Source organism: Venturia canescens, chromosome 1, assembly GCF_019457755.1.
Source record: "Venturia canescens isolate UGA chromosome 1, ASM1945775v1, whole genome shotgun sequence".
Classification (NCBI taxonomy): domain Eukaryota; kingdom Metazoa; phylum Arthropoda; class Insecta; order Hymenoptera; family Ichneumonidae; genus Venturia; species Venturia canescens.
In genome coordinates this window covers 36,324,941-36,338,422 of record NC_057421.1, presented here as the reverse complement: position 1 = coordinate 36,338,422, position 13,482 = coordinate 36,324,941, and the positions used below count along the sequence as shown (strand labels likewise).

Genomic DNA, 13,482 nt, shown 5'->3' with positions numbered 1-13,482 from the left:
GGAAACCGCAAGTCAACGTACTTTTACACCAAAACGCGTTTTTCGTATATTGACGCGAGAATATTTTACCGTACATTTAATGGAGTCTTCCACTGTCAGGTAGGGTCTCAGTTCGTCATCGGGCAGTTAGTCCCCGCATTGTTCATGTGTTTCGTTATTCGGCTAAGAACATGCATAGAAAACTTAATATTAAAAAAAAAACATTTTCATTTAAAATTGAAATGTTTATTTTCAATCAATAAATTGACCTTTTGACTTAAGATAAGGCGTGAAATAGTTATTATCATTGAAAATATATAGATATTTCAAACATATGTGATATTTATACAATTTTATCTTATTTACGATAACTTCATAGTATCTTTCTATTTTTGAAGATACCCACCTGGAAATGAGGAAAATCACAGCTCTTTTGCTTTTTTGGTAACATCACGGAAAATGAATATAACAAGAATTCAATAAAACAATAGCAGTTCCAGGTGTTTTATAAAATGAAGGCAATCCTGATGATCTATAATTACATAACTAAGCCAGAGATTGAAACGAAATTTATCAATGGAAGAAAAACAAGCGCCCGTTCTCATCACACTCATTTTCATCCAAATCGAGAGGAAAAAAAAATTTTATAGCGGAAATAATTCAGATTCAAATTTGAATCAATATTCACGACTGAATTTTTCGATGGAGATCGAAATGAGATCAGCTTATTTGAAAGCCAGAACAACAACTTTAGTGCTACTACATTTTACCTATCTCACCCGTGGACAATGTTGAGCCTCCAAGCTCATGGCTTGGAGCCATCTCGTTGGCTCCAACTCGTTAGAATTGTATAAGTAAAATGCAATAAAGGGTAAAGCCTCGACCGTAAGATACGCAAAAGTTCGTTTTTATATGAATTTTAGCTTTATTTTATAAGAAAATGATCAAATTTGCAATATTTTTTTTTTACCATATTTTTATTTTATAACAAAAATCAAAATTTAAGAATTTTTGTGACCGCTACGATTGACATAAAATTGAATTTCCGTCATCCTGTTATTCAACAAAATGTGAAATTAATGTCCGAACAAATCAAACTCTAACTTGTATTTAAAAAGAAAATTAAATTGTATGGAAAAGTTTCAAGAGAAAATACATGTGGATACGCATATTCTTCGATATATTGAAACCGCACTACCCTTTTAAGGTAATTCTATCGCCAGGCTTAGTTCATAAGATTAAAAAAAAAAAAATTTATGCTGTACTTAAACCTTTAATAAAGGGCTGTGTGAAATTTCAGTGTCGGTTATCGACCTAATTTCAGAGAAATTAATTATTAAATTTGGTGGTTTTCGTGAAGGAATTTCAAAACAGCATACAAAAACCTAACTTCCGGTTGCTACAAAAGGGTATATTTGCCTAGAAATCCATAAAATTCCGGAAAAAAATTGCAATTCATATACTTAACACTTGTAGTAATCTAATACTCCCAAAAAAAGTTGCCCTTATCGGCCTATTTTTTACGGAATATTAAGTTTAATTTGAACTTTCGGCATTGGATTTCCTACGACTCGCTATGATAAAGAGACATGACAGTAAGGGATCAGCTGAGTGTAGTCCTAACCTCAATTTGACAGATCAGCAGAAAAGAGGTTAAACACTCACGTGTGGTCGAGTAGAAAAAGACGGAGAGAACCGGTGTTGCCAAACATAAATCTGGGGAAACTACGTGAATCGTTGGACTAACTTTTTTTAAATTTTTATAATTCAATACAAACATTCATTTAAAGGATTACATATGGAAAATTTTGCGTATAAGAAATAATTTTTTTCCATATGTCAATAATATTAATTACTATAAGTCTTAACTAGTAGCAGTGGTATGACTAGACTGAAGCGATAGAATTACCTTAATTGTATTAAATATCACATTCAAATCGCGCGCCAAGAGAATCAGCGCTCAAGTCCTTGACGCGACGCGCTACGGAAAGGCGAGGAAACTACACTTTAATTTGGAAAATTTCTTTTCTCTCATAATTCATGAATCAAAGTTATGAAATAGAAATTTTGATTTATTTTCGTTAAACAAGGAAAAAAATGAATTTTGTTCCTCAAAAACATTTATGTTTGTTATGGAATTATTATTTAAATTCCTTTAGGGGAAAAAAGTAAATTTCTCCGTACAGTGTACCCTGAAAGCCACCTCGAATATTAGCAATTTGAGAAACGGTACATTAAGGAGGTTGAAGTGTATCTTATGTTAAAACTATTTTCCAACTTTGCACATTAAAATTTTTTAAACAGAAGGCTTAAGACAGTACTAAACTTCTGGCGGGATATGCCGATGATTCACCGTCGTGAAATTGAGATATTTATTGTTGAAGTTAGCAATTTTTTGAAAGCTTCCATAAGAGCCCATGTTTAACCTTGTCATTTTCAATAACGAATATCTCGATTACCAGGCGGTGAAACCTCTCCAAGTTTTTCACACATAATTAAGCGCTATTCAAGAAGATTCACGTAAATTTTCAATTCATTAATTTGGAATAATGTATTGTAATCTAATGTATTTTTCGTATGATGTTCTATATATATCGCTTCAACTTCCTTAAAGGATGAATAGTTAGACTTTTGAATTGTATACAGTGGCTATTTTATATCAATCTACGTATCATAGAAAAGTGGCCCAAAACTTTTGCACGCTACTTTATCTAATAATGTCTACTTATAAAAAGTGGGCATAGCGTCGATATATGAGCGTAATAGACACGCACGCAACCAGGTAATTGGACAAGTCCCTCGTCCGTTAAGATTTAATGCCCCGCCCTCCTAACTAACAGATTAACGAATACATATGCGTGAAGAATTATATTTAAATGTGTTTATATGGACTTTTAGGTACCTGCGATCCATAGAAAAGGGTGAATGATTACTTCGAAAAATACATGTGTATGGATACGGTATGCAGACTGACATGGTGCGAATCAGATAGGCCGGAGCGCCGTAAGGGTTATTGCAACTTTAACATCCGGCAAAAAGCCTTCTCAAAGAAGCTCACTATTCCACAACAAGAAGTCCACAAATTTGAAAAAGTTCCACCATAAATCCAAGTGTTACAACTGCAACTTCATTATCAGCACTGTAAAATACAATACCTTATACAAAATGTGTTACACTAGTTCCTTTGAAATTCAACACACGCGATAGAAATCTCTTATTAGCATTCCTTCAACTCGTTGCATAAAGCCTCCTCGTGTAGACCGTATATACCTTTAAGTTTAACATAAATGAATTTGAAGGTCATCGAAGGAATAAATATGGATTTCATTTATCTGGGAAATGTGTAATGGTATCAGAATTCGAATGAGGGTAAAAAACGGACTGCACCGCATTCTCGTTTTTCCTGGTTCAGTGATTTAAATGTCCTAGTATATTTCAAAAATCAATCTTCTATAATTATATATCAGCATCTTGAATTGATTACCTGGGAGGTGAGAAGAATTAATTTCTTCATTTCTCGAACCTTTTGAGAAAAGAAATAAAAATACTGATCGTTGTCATTTTTAGTTATTTTAAGAGAAGGGTTCGCGAGGGGGTTCGTCAATTCGGTGAAAAAAGGACCAATTGTAAGAATTTTTTTAGACGCTACCGATAACTTAAATTTATTTTGTATTATCAGTAGCGTCTAAAAAAATGCTTAAAATTGGATACTTTTTTCACCCCCCCCCCCCCCCCCCACCCCAGCTCACTGTATTAGCTTTTATACGATTTAAGGAAGTTGAGGCATTAGAATGAAAATGATGTCACCGCTTTTAAACCGATTGCATCTTATAAAGTGAAGTGTAAAAAAAAATCAGTTAAATTTTCAGACAGTTTAGGAGCATCGTTGCTGAGAAAAATCAATAACAATTTGGGCCAAATAACATGTAATCTTGTGGAAGTCAAGACACATCCAGTGATATCTCCGTTAAAAATGATGCTAAAAATATGAAATTTTTTGGGCAACATGAGCAAGGCTTGCCGAATAATGTCAATTTTTTTCAGATTTATTAGGAGATTTGCTGAGATTATATTAATAATAATCTGTTTTCCGTGCAGTTTTTTGAGGCTAGGATCGTCACTGTTCGTGTTTTTGACTGAGCTTTCACCAGTTTTTCGTCTTTTTTCCCCCCAACTTTTCTTTAAAGTGTATGCAACATTGCCAAACTGTAAACTGGCCTAACTTTTGAAAGGTACAGGTCATCACTTTTGGGTAAAAAAAATGACTGTACAGCCTCAACTTCCTTAATTATGGTGGAGGTTTTTTTCCAGGGCAGTTTTCCATGCAGCGATGACATCTGAAAATGAGCTGAATAAGCACACTTCATTCATAATTATTCCGAAAATATTTTTACAACACGTATCTGGCCTTTAATAATAAAATAGGCAACGTATTTTTTTACCCAACAAAGTTTTCGTTGAAAAAAATTTCATAATTGGATTGATTCGTTCGAAAACATATTGATTAGTTTACACAGCGTTATGAATTCCCGGCAAAACAGAAAAAATCGAACAAACTATGAAAAATAAAAAACTTCAAGATATGAAGTTCCGTTATTTGACTTCACAATCCTTTTCGTTTCTTATCTGTAAAAAGAACTTTGAGAAATTAGCTTGGAACTTTTAAGCTTCGAATTTTCCTCACGAGTTTGAGATTCATCTTCGTGTTGGTAAAACATTTTTACTCATGTAAAAAAATGGTGCTAAATTAGGGCTAATTGTCTAATGACAATGAATTTCACTGATTGTGAGCCCGAAAGAAACATAAAAATATTAAATTAAAAACTGGGGAATGAATATCTGAGAATCTTTTAAGGTAAGAGTCGCGCGACTCTATGGTCAAATGACTATTTATTAATCGTCGAAATAAAATAGGTTATAAGAAAGGTTTTCTGTATTGAATAAATCTTAGGGCAATTTAAACTGTACTAGGGTGCATCCCGCGCGCTGAAGCGCGCGAGCGGTTTTCTGGTAGCGCTGAACCGCTCCTTTTATTGCGACAGCATCTTGAAGCCAACCTATTTCGGAGCAGTTCAATAAGAATAAACACGAGTACAGAGGGATGGCTCCATATTTTTCGATTTCTAGGCATATTCTTCTACTATTTTCGATGCTAGGTCGACAGCTCCACAATTTTCGATATCTACCCAAGTAAAAAATTACACCTTGGCTCCCCTCTGACTCCTAAGTGACTACTGTATGTCGAGTCTTTGGGTCCACGGTGTGGCTGATACTCAGCTACGGTTTGGCAAAAGTCTGGCGTTTCCAGATCACACTATCGATAGGTGTGTTTTTTCGAATTTTTGGAGCTTCCAAACATAGTTTCAGTCCATTGCAGGCTCTTTGAACTCAAAAATCTGAGAGTTTTTTGAAGAAAAAAATATATTGACCTTGAATTTTGTCTTTGTCCTTGGATAATCGTTGACCGAGTCGATTTATCGAAAAGTGATATCGGTCGTCTTTTATAGAGCGTTGAATTCTCTACAAAAATATGCCAAGAACTTTTTGGTATCTTATGGGAAATCGACAAGAGCGATGCGCACTAACTTAATATTAATATTAAGGACTCATGTTTTAGCTGGTCTATTTTGATATTTAAACGAAACTTGTGAGCTTGGTTTCGAACGAAAATAAAAATTATTTTTTTTTTATCACCCCAATATCTAATATTTTTCTATATGTAAGCTGTCTGTCACTTTTTGTGATTCAAAGAAGAGGAAATTTTTCTATTATAGAATTCTGCCTTTCATTCAATATTACGGATATGTTTAATTACACAGGCACACAAAATAAAAAAGTTGGATGTGCGGCGGATACCGTAATACTTTTCCTACGTATTTTTAACTATCAAACCAATATTCGAGGTTAAAATTCAGATCCTGTGTACCATTTTTTCGATAACTTCAAAAAATAATGTAAATAGCCCATTATTCTCATTAAGCGTCATCTAGATCGCTATTTTAATCTATTTTAATCTTATTGTATTTATTTTTCATTTACATTAACACTTTGAGGGAAGGTACATATATGTACCACGTTCTTTCTCAAGTTTTTTCCTTTTTCTCGTTGTATTTTGCAATACATTTATACTTTTAAGTACTTTATAGATTCTTCAGGGCTCATATATTATGAGATACTTATGAGAAAAAATAATTTAAATATAAAATACATGTTTTTTTTTCAAAACAAATTGGGTTATTCTTAAAAGGAGTCTCCAAGTGCTTAAAATTTGTTTTACCTGTACTTGATATTGAGTACCATCATTTTTTTTAAGTTTTTTCCGCACGCTCGAATTTTCAAAAAAATTCTTCAAATTTTCCAAAATTCAAACTTGATCTAACAGTCTCCATATTACGTCCGCCATCTTAAATTTTTCAATCCTGATACAAGAATCGTAATTAACGATCCCAAAAAGCGTTAGATTGTCTATCAGTTTTGAAAAAATTTCAATAGAAAAGTGTTCCCTTCAATGAGTTAATGATGTTTGCACTTTTTCAACTTTTATTTGTCATTGGCAGGAATTTCTAGAAATAACGTCTCACGTTCTTCTTTCTTACCGTATTGTCGAAATTTTTTTTTTTTCTCTTCAAAGAACATCTTTCAATTTCCAGTATCATAAAATACGACGCCTATCCTAATTTCAGCCCTTTAGAATATTTTTTAGAGGTCGCTCATCGCGATTCTCTATTTCCCATTTAAATAATCCGGGAAGCACATCACTGGCGACTTTTAAATTTTGCAACTCGTGGACCGGTCAATGTAAGATAATTCCCACAACAGGTGTTTGTAGAAAATCGAGTGCTCTATAAAAAAGGTCTCTTGCCACTTTTTCAGCGAAACTGTTAGATTTATCACGATACGTTATAGGAACTTTTTTGAAGATCACGTCATTCTTACAAAAATTATCTCATAAAAAAATTCAGATTGTCATAAATTAATAATTTACTGTATTCCGAATTCATTGTTTGGAGGGGAATGACTTTTTTCATTGAGTGGGGTCATCTTGACAGCATGCATTATTGAAAATCTGCAAGCGTACATATAGAAATGAATAAACATAACAAACGCCCATATGAAAAAAAGAATGTTCATTTCAGATTTTTTTTTAACAATCTGGGAAACGTTGGCGGTGTTCTTGAACAACCTTCATAAAATGCTGCAATTGTTCCTCATGATTCATTAAACAATGATTATATCGTTCTATTGACGCAATACTACACTCTGCAACACCGTTCACCACCCTCAGATTTGTAAAAAAATTCCACATTCTCTTTATATATTTGTGGTTAGACCACAGTGAAATATCGACTCCCAGGAAGTCGTGGGGTACATGAAAGTTTTGAAAAATGTCAGCGAATCTTTAGATACAAACTCACTTAAATCCTTCCTTAAACTTTTTTCTAATAAATCAGAACAAAGCAAAGTCAACCGAAGCGAACGCGTAAAGTGAAGTGGAGTGAAGTAAGCAATAAGTCTTTCCGTTCCGCCGATAACATAGGACCTACATTTACGGTGTAGCTCCAGGCGATTTTTTTAATAATAAAAAAAATTATTTGACAGAGAATTAAAAAAATTCTAACGTCTTTTAGAATCTCCATCCATAGTAAACATTACAAAGTATTTCCAAATAATAAACGCCATTCGCCTTCAAACAATGAGTTCGGAAAGCAGAAAATTATTAATTTCTGACAATCTGAATTTTTTTTGAGATAATTTCGATGAGAATGACGTGATTTTTAAAAAAGTTCTTGCAATGTATTCTGATGAATCTAACAGCTTCGCTGGAAAAGTAGCAAAAGTTAAAAATCTACTATCGGTTCAACTTTGACAGTGAATAACTGTTGAAAGAGAATATTTATTACCAAATGATAAGAGATTTTTTTTATAGAGCGTTCGATTTCCTACAAAAACCTGTTTTGGGAATGATCAGACATGGACCAGTCTGCAGGTTGCAAAATTCCAAAGTCGCCAGCGATGTGCTCCCCGGGTTATTTACATGGGAAACAGAGAGAATCGGGATGAGCGACCTCTAAAAAATATTTTAAAGGGCTGAAATTTGGACAGGCATCATATTTTATGACACTGGAACAATTGAAGGATGTTCTTTGAAGACAAAAAACAATTTTTTTATTGACACACCCTAATGTCTGTAAATCGACAAATATGGGGCCGTCGATCTAGACATCGAAAACCGTACAGAAATATACCTGGACATAAAAAACTATGGAGCTGCCGACCTAGACATTGAAAACCGTAGAGTTTATCTGGACATCAAAAGCTCTGGAGCCGTCAACCTAGATAGCGAAAACTATGAAGAAATATACCTGGACATCGAAAACCATAGAAAAATATACGTACAATGGAGTTGTCGGCCTAGAGATCGAAAACCGTACAGAAATATACCTAGACATCAAAAACTATGGAGCCGTCGACCTAGACGTCGAAAACCATGAAGAAATATACCTAGACATTGAGAACTATCAAGCTGTCGACCTAGACGTCCAGAACCGTAGAGAAATGTATCTAGACATCGAGAACTATCAAGCCGTCGACCTATACCAAGAAAACCATGGAGCCATCGACCTAGACATCAAAAACTTTGCAGCCGTCGACCTGGATAACGAAAACTATGGGGAAATATACCTGGTCATCGAAAACTATGAAACCGTCGTCCTAGATAGCAGAAACTATAAACAAATATACCTCGACATCGAAACCTACGGAGTCCTTAACCTAGATAGCAAAAGATATGAAAAAATATACCTAGGCATCGAAAACTATGAAGCTGTCGACCTAGACATCGGAAACTGTAGAGAAATATACCTAGGCATCGAAAGTTATGGAGCCGTTAACCTAGATAGCGAAAACTATGGGGAAATATACCTAGACATCAAAAACTATGGAGCCGTCGATCTAGACATCAAAAACTATGGAGCCGTCGACCTAGACATCAAAAACTTTGCCGCCGTCGACCTCGATAGCAAAAACTATGAAGAAATATATCTAGACATCAAAAACTATGAAGCCGTCGGCCTAGACATCGAAAACTATGGAAAATTATACCTGGACATCGAAAACTGTGGAGCCATCAATCTAGATAGCGAAAACTATGGGGAAATATACCTAGACATTAAAAACTATGGAGCCGTCGACCTACACTTCGAAAACCATGGAGCCGTCGATCTAGACATCAAAAACTTTGCCGCCGTCGACCTCGATAGCAAAAACTATGAAGAAATATATCTAGACATCAAAAACTATGAAGCCGTCGGCCTAGACATCGAAAACTATGGAACCGTCGACCTCCTAGACCTCGAAAACCATGGAGCCGTCGACCTAGATATCAAAAACTTTGCCGCCGTCGACCTAGACATCGAAAACCATGAAGAAATATACCTAGGCATCGAAAACTGTGTGAAAACTGTATGAAAACATACCTAAACATCGAAAACTGTGGAGAAGTATACCTGGACATCTGAAACCATGGAGAAATACACCTAGATATCGGAAACTATGGAGTTGTCGACCTAGACATCGAAAACCTTGGAGGAATATACCTAGGCATCAAATAACATGGAGAAATACACCTGGACATCGAAAACTATGAAGCCGTCGACCTAGACATCGAAAACCGTTGAGAAATATACCTAGACATCAAAAGTTATGGAGCCGTCAACCTCGATAGCGGAAACTATGAAAAAATATATCTAGACATAAAAAACCAAGGAGAAATATACCTAGACATCGAGAACTATGGAGAAATGTACCTAGATATCGAGACCTATCAAACCTAGGCATTGATAACTATGGAGAAATATACGCAGACATTAAAAACTATGGAGCCGTCGACCTAGAGGTCGTAAATCACGTACAAATATACCTAGACATTGAAAACTATGGAGCCGTCGACCTAGACGTCGTAAACCACGTAAAAATATACCTAGACATAAAAAACTATGGAGTCGTCGACCTGGATGTTAAAAACTATGGAGAAATGTACCTAGACATCGAAACCCAAAGAAAAATATACCTAGACATTGAAAACTATGGAGCCATCGACCTAGACTTCAAAAACCTTGGAGAAATATACCTAGACATCGAAAACTATGGAGCCGTTGACCTAGACGTCGTAAACCACGTAAAAATATACCTAGACATAAAAAACTATGGAGTCGTCGACCTGGATGTTAAAAACTATGGAGAAATGTACCTAGACATCGAAAACCAAAGAAAAATATACCTAGACATTTAAAACTATGGAGCCGTCGACCTAGACATCAAAAACCTTGGAGAAATATACCTAGACATCGAAAACTATGGAACCGTCGACCTAGACATCAAAAACCTTGGAGAAATATACCTAGACATCGAAAACTATGGAGCCGTTGACCTAGACATCGAAAACCAAGGAAAAATATACCTAGACATTGAAAACTATGGAGCCGTCGACCTAGATAGTGGAATCTGGGGCCGTCGACGTAGACAGGAAGTAGAAACGTCATCCTGGGCATCGAAAAACATGAAGTCGTCAACCTAGACAACAGAAGCCATGTAGTTGTTGTCGATCTGGGCATAAAAAATCACTATTAAGTCGACCTGGATTTTGACTACCACAAACCGTCGACCTCGTCACTGAAATTTGTAAAATTAACACGAAATTTCGGACCTTGAGAAAATTCGTATATTTTCATAATCATCCTACGATAAATCTATTACCATTCGAAGTACGAAATAAAAAGCAATTCGCATTTCAATTCAATGTAAATATTATTTCCTATTTTCGTGCTGAAAAAAACTGGAGCCTGAAAAACATGGGTTATGTTATTTTACACTCGAATACGAATACTTTTTTATTTGAATGTGCTGTTTCTCTGTGGGCCATGTAATTAAACGCTGTTGATTGATATAATCAACTGCGCATACACGAACTGTCAATCTGACAGTTGAAACTATCAAACTAAGAGCAGGACTTTAAATTCGAGATTTCAAAGCGACCAATCACAGCACGAATAAAACGACAACAATGCTCCCCGTTGGTGACCAACTTCGGGCGTTACTCACCAACTTTTTAGAAGAGGATTCGTATAAATTTATGCAAGATCATATTTAATAATTTATGATTAGAAATATCTTATGAATGATTATTTGACTCGGTTTTTCAATATATATATATATTAGGGTGTGTCGAAAAAAATCGATATTTTTTTTCGGGCTCCACAAGCATCTTTCTTCTTATTATGCCAAACGATGAAGCTAGCCGAAAGGACAGCCCGAAATAAAATTATTTCGGCCGGCCCACCGCATACTTCAATTCTCCATAAGAGTAACATGTGAAAAAAAACTTCGGTGAACATTGTTCCATATCATCTTTAAAAAAAAATGCACAGATATTCTACTTACGTATTTTTGTAGAGAATTGAATTCCCTACAAAAAAAGTCGTTAAAGTCATTGGCCTAGAATCAACCGTTCAATGGCTACAGCAGTTTGAAGTTTCTGACGTCACCTAGCCAGATTTCGCATGTATCATTTCCTATTTTTGAGGTCGCTCCCTTTAACGGTGCTGTTTAAATTGGGCTAAAGCCTATGTTTTTTTATATTTAAAAAAAATTAAGACTGAAGCAGTTCGGCATTACGCCAACGTGTGCGCTTACAGCGCTCAAACAGTTCGGTATTACGCCAACATGTAATTATAATAAGTTAATCAATTCAATAGTAAGCACGGGAAATAAATTGAACTGTTTTCTCTCTCTCTCTCTCTTTTCCTATGTATATTTGTATCTGTGTATTTGGTTTGGTTAATTGAATTTTATAATTTATTCAAACAAATAGTGGAAAGACAAACAATTTATGTGGTTCGTTCAAACAAATGAGAACAGTATGTACCCGATATTTTTGCCTAGATAACGATCCTAGAAGCTATTTTTGAAAAACTATACTTAAAAATAGTTTTCAGTCCAATTTAAACAGTACCATTAAAAGGAGTGACCTCAAAAATAGGGAATGATACATGCGAAATCTGGCTAGGTGACGTTAGAAACTTCAAACTGCTGTAATCGTTGAACGATTGGTTCTAGGCCAATGACTCTAACGACTTTTCCTGCAGGAAATTCAATTTTCTACAAAAATACGTCAGTAGAATATCTGTGCAATTTTTTTTACAGATGATATGGAACAATGTTTACCGAAAATTTTTTTTCACGTGTTATTCTTATGGAAAATCGAAGTATGCGGTGGGTCGGCCGAAATAATTTTATTTTCAGCTGTCCTTTTGGCTAGCTTCATCGTTTGGCATAACAAGAAGAAAAATGCTTGTGGAGCCCGAAAAAAAATATCGATTTTTTTCGACACACCCTAATATATAAAGTATATCACGAAAAGTATACATATATGTATACATTCTTGGACGTCCATGGCCGATCTACGCTCTCATGCGCGTATATATGCTTACACGTAACATTGCCAAGTATATCGAGCCACTTCATGGTGGTCAATCTCCTGCCATTTTCTGAGTTTTCATCAAGATTATTTTAAAAATTCTCTTCGAATGAGTCGATGGTCCTATATTTTTATGGTCACATTGGAATCTTTATAATATAATCTATGAGGAGCAATTGTAACATAAACTATATCTGATCGATAAGGAAATGAATTCTGCAATCAGTTGGCGGGATGGGTTTTTCATAAGATGCCGTGCTATATTTCCATTTTTGATCGTAAATTTCTTGATATAATCTTCGGTAACGTATTAAATCCTTCAGCCATATGAAAATTTATCACGTAAAAATTATAAAATTTAAAAATCAGGAGTTCATCTAATATCGACTGTCGCGCGACTCCTACCTTTTAAACAACGTCATGAAAACAATGACATTTACTTATTCCATTCTCAGTTCAATCCTCGATTAAATATATCACTATGTATTCGAGGTCGAGGGTATACAAATGATATAGTTATGACCACTACGGTATCATTCTCAAAGGAAAAGAAGGAGGATGCTCTTGAAATTTAAACCGAACGAAAACAGATCTTGGAGTGATGGGAAATCGAGCTCACATCTTCCTAGACGAAAAAAAAAACACTGAAAAAAAGAAGACCCAGGGGTTGTCTGTAAACCATTCCATTTTACCCTTTTGCGCATGAATGAGCAACGAAAGGCCGATTTCTCTGGATATGAATGTATCGAATTGAGAGGATATGATACAGAAAGTTCAATATCAATTATTTCGTCGGATGTACTGAAAAAAAGATTCTATGAAGAGATCACATGAAATTTATCAAGTTATGAATGAATTAAACTAATCAAAAATATATAACGTTAACCCTCTCAGACCGAGACCTATTTCGCGTTGACGGAAAATGATTCCCTTCATAATTTTATCTCAAAATACTTTCTAGTTTCCGAATCCATTGTGACATTTCGGTTTTTTTGTTGGGAAATATGAATTTTTGAATGTTCGCTGCG

General features: G+C 35.0%; 1 protein-coding gene across 10 annotated transcripts in view; it reads left to right on the top strand.

Annotated features, from left to right (window-relative positions):
* The window catches only part of TrissinR (Trissin receptor), a 139,716-nt gene that overhangs the window by 66,966 nt on the left and 59,268 nt on the right, over positions 1-13,482 (top strand). The window lies entirely within an intron of this gene.